This window comes from Panicum virgatum, chromosome 6N (assembly GCF_016808335.1).
Source record: "Panicum virgatum strain AP13 chromosome 6N, P.virgatum_v5, whole genome shotgun sequence".
Lineage (NCBI taxonomy): Eukaryota > Viridiplantae > Streptophyta > Magnoliopsida > Poales > Poaceae > Panicum > Panicum virgatum.
In genome coordinates, this window is record NC_053150.1 from 25,330,661 (window position 1) to 25,334,828 (window position 4,168).

The 4,168-nt window shown below is 45.5% G+C and overlaps 1 non-coding gene across 1 annotated transcript; it reads right to left on the minus strand.

Moving 5' to 3' along the window:
- Positions 1-3,374: 3,374 nt before the first annotated feature.
- LOC120680381 lies at positions 3,375-3,481 on the minus strand. The gene has a single exon (XR_005677647.1). It is a non-coding gene; the product is annotated as a small nucleolar RNA R71 (small nucleolar RNA).
- Between the last annotated feature and the right edge of the window lie 687 nt (positions 3,482-4,168).

Sequence of the window (4,168 nt, forward strand, 5' to 3'; positions counted from 1 at the left end):
TGAGCATGTCAACAAGATCATCATATGAGAATTCTTCAAATTCATCATCTTGCAATACCTTTGCAATGCCTTTTGCCATAAGACAATGTGGTGCAGAGAAGAGTGATGGAGCCTCCTTGATGGCATCCCAGCAACTCCCTTGGATGGCTTGTCATCATCATCTTCATCGGAGCTTACATCAGAATCCCACTCAACAAAGCAGTCTTGACCATTTCTCTTCTTCTTGATGAACTTCTTCTTCTTCCTCTCATCATTTTCTTGTCTTTCTTGTTTTTGTCATTCTTCTTGTTTGGGCAATTTATGATGATATGGCCCAATTCACCACATTAAAAACATGTCTTGTCAACAAAAGGATTTTTCCTTGATGATTGTCCTCTCTTGACAAAGTTCTTCTTGCTCATCATTCTATTGAACCTCTTGACAAAGAGAGACATCTCTTCATCCGATTCTTCTTCTTAGCAACCACCTTCTTCTTCAATCTTGCTATCTTGAGCCCTGAAAGCTACACTCTTCTCCTTTTCATCAATTGTTCCACTATGAACTTCATCTTGTGATTTCTTGAACATGTCATGAGTAAGCACTTCTCCCAATATTTGTTGTGGGAGTAGTGGTCTTCACATGCGACCTCACAAGCAAGGTGACAATAGTGTCATATCTCTCCGGAAGACTTCTAAGGAACTTGTGAGAGAAATCCACATCCGGCACCTCAAAGCCAAGGCCCTCGAGCTCATTAACAATGTCATTTAGCCGGTTGAACATCTCGACCACACTTTCATCCTTCTTCATGGCAAACTCACTAAATTTGCCCTTGAGCACATACAACTTGGCCTCCTTCACACTTGATGTACTCTCATGAATTTCCATGAGCTTTTTCCATATCTCATTTGCATTTGTGAGATTCTTGACTCTATCGAACTCACTTACATCAAGAGACTAAAGAGCACATTCACCGCTTGATCATTGAGGAGTTCATTTTCTGCATCTAGGGTGGTCAAGTTCTTCTCATCTAGGATGACATAACAGTTGACGGCTATAATTTCACATTCTAGCCGTCAACTTCTCTGGAATAAAATGAGCTTTACACTATGTTTCTTTCATATTTTGTTTATTTCTACTGAGTTTCACAAGTTTTGGATGAGTTACGATTTTAGGAGCAGGTGTACCAAAATTGAGCAGAATTGGGCAAAAACCCAGACCGACCGGCCTCTCCTAGGCCGGCCGGCCTGGCACCTCTTAAGACAAGGCCCTATCTTCGATCCAGGGGCAATATGACACACCCACAATGCCTCTGAGTCGTGGATTGGATGTCGGTTTGATCAAGTGGAATGAGAGGCTTGTACGAGGATCAAAGGACCCACAACTCAGTGCAAATTTGTGCCTGAGTCATCGATCCACCACCCAGAGAAAATAACAAGCGTCCAAGAGAAACATCGGCGCAACGGAGGGCCGAGTTGGGCCAAAGGGAAGCAAGCCGGACTCCCTTAGGCCAGCTGGCCTAGCACTGTGAGCGTTGAAACCACGCAATGAATACCGACCCCAGGAGATGATTAGGGACGTCCACACCAAGGCGGTGGCCAGATGGTCACATCCCCAGGCCGGCCGGCCTAGGGGAGGCTGGCCAGCCCCACTTTACAGCCTTTCAAGCCCCGGCTTCACGTGTAAGACAAGCACACCGACCTTACCTGCTTACAACTGACGCTACAGGTTTTAACGGCCAAAAACCGACCCTGGAAGGCTATAAATAGAGACCCCATCCATCACTTGTAACACACACCATTGGAGATCTTCTCTCTTCACTTTACTTTCTAGAGTAGGTTAGTAGCTTGGGAGTTAGAGTCGAGTCGAGCTTGCTCCGGATTCCGGAGTTGTCAAAAGTCTGGTATAGCTCTTGTATCTTTCTTTTGACATTGTCAATATAAGTTATCTTCTTTATTTTTCTGAGTCAGCTTTACTTTCCACTATCTTTTATCTTCTCAAGTGTGAGTGTTTAGCTCGAGCGTGGAAGTTTACCTTTAGCTTAGGCTAAGTTATCTCTCTATTAGTCGGGATCTTATCTTATAGGTTTCCTCGCCTGGACTAGAGTATCTCAAGTCAGTGCTCTAGGTTGAGGGGGATTTCTCTTGAAGGCCTCGTGAGAAATCCTAACACCGAGTGCAGACGTGGTGTCTGACCTTAGTGTTAGCTAGAAAGTGTGTTCCACCCCACAGAACCGTAGTGGTAGGCGGTAGGTTGTGACAGCCCTATCCGTCCCTTGTAGTCCACCACGTTCGGGTGTTTTCATAGCAGTAGTGCAGGTTACCATTGGACTCCCCTCTCACCCCTTTCTGAAGTCCTTCCTCTTCCAGCCTCCGAAGTAAGCTCTGCTTTCCCGAAGACTAGTTAGGTGTTTAGTCTGATCTAGAGAGGCTAGCTCGATAGTTCAGAAGTGTATCAGGTGTCTTATCTTGGTCGTTGTCCTCCCAGCTTCTACCTCTCTAAGGAGTTGAACCTCCATGTGTCACCCGGTCATCATTTGGCCATTTGTCTTGCCTATCTATCTGGCTTACCCCCGTCTAGTCAGTCGGTTGATTAAGCTATTATGGTTATCATTTGATTTACGATACTCTTTACCATAGTGCTTCCCTAAGGAAAAATACGATACCCTAGAATACTCCAAGGTGAAGTGCTACAACGGTGATTCTATGTGCTTGCAGAATATCAATTCTTTTGGGCATAAGAAACACCAACAAGCTTTTCTGGTGCCGTTGCCAGGGAAGCAAATGGCTATAGATATCGTAGATAGTTTGATAAACGTTACTAGTTTGTCACCGCTAACCCTAGCGGGCTTACCATTGCTCTCTCTATTTTTTGATCGATGCAGAGCAGTGCATGACTGGTTTCGACCTACCAAGCAACTTAACCTAAATCTAGAGAGAATTAGGAGAATCATGAGACGCCGCATCGTCCCACCTCAGAAGAGACTCACTTGGCCCCCAAGTTCCCCGACCACTTTAGCCTCCTCATCCATGGCTCAGAAGACTCTTCGTCAGTTCTCTGCCCCGTCCAGTAGCCACATCCCTACTGGATTGAACCAAAACCAAGCCGGCGATGACGGCTTTGAGCTAAAGACTGGACTGATGAACATAGTCCAGGCAAGTCCATTCAGCGGAAAGGCATCTGAGGATGCCAACGCCCACCTTCAGAACTTCCTGGAGGTGAGCAACACCATCAACCCCAAGGGAACTACACTGGATATCGTCCGCCTTCGGGTATTTCCGTTCTCACTACTCGGGAAAGCAAAGACGTGGGTTTACTCCAACAAGGAAGCTTTCAATACATGGGAAGCTTGTTCAAATGCATTCCTAGCAAAGTACTTTCCAGTGGGCAAGACCAATGCCCTCCGAAATAGGATCACCAGAATTCAGCAATTACCGGATGAGAGCATCCCAGAAGTCTGGGAACGTCTCCAGGAGTACATTCAAGCATGCCCACACCATGGCATATAAGAATGGCTGATTATTCAGAACTTCTTCCATGGCCTAAATCAGCAAGCTCAGGACCACGTCGACGCAGCAGCGGGTGGTTCCTTCATTTCTCTCGACATTGCGAGAGCAAAGACACTGATTGACAAGATAGCTTCCAACCAAAGTTGGAAAGGAGAAAGGCAGCCAGCCCATCCCAGAGGCGTGCATCATATTGACAGTGTCGACATGTTAGCTGCCAAGATGGATCTTTTGATGAAGAAGCTGGAATCTCCGCACCAGGAGGTTAACCAGGTTTCAGAGTCTCGGATGTCATGTGAAACATGTGGCGAGACTGGGCACTCGGGCAACTCATGCCCATTAACTCAAGAGGACGCACACTTTGTTGGGAGCAACAACAATCCCAACTCGAGATTCCATCCTCAGCAGGGTTGGAACTCAAAGCCCAACCTTCCCTTCGGGCAACAACAAGGTATGAATTTTAATAACAACTTTCAGCCCATATTAAAAGACCTAGTGTACGGCCAAAAACAGATAAATGACAACATTAGTAAGAAATTCCTTGCTAATAACAAAATTTTGGAATCTATGGCTGCACAACTAGAGGGTTTTAATTCTTTTATTAAAAATCAATTGAGCTTTAATAAGATGATAGAAACCCAAGTAGCTCAACTAGCATCTTCTTGTCCTAACGCTAACACGAGGAA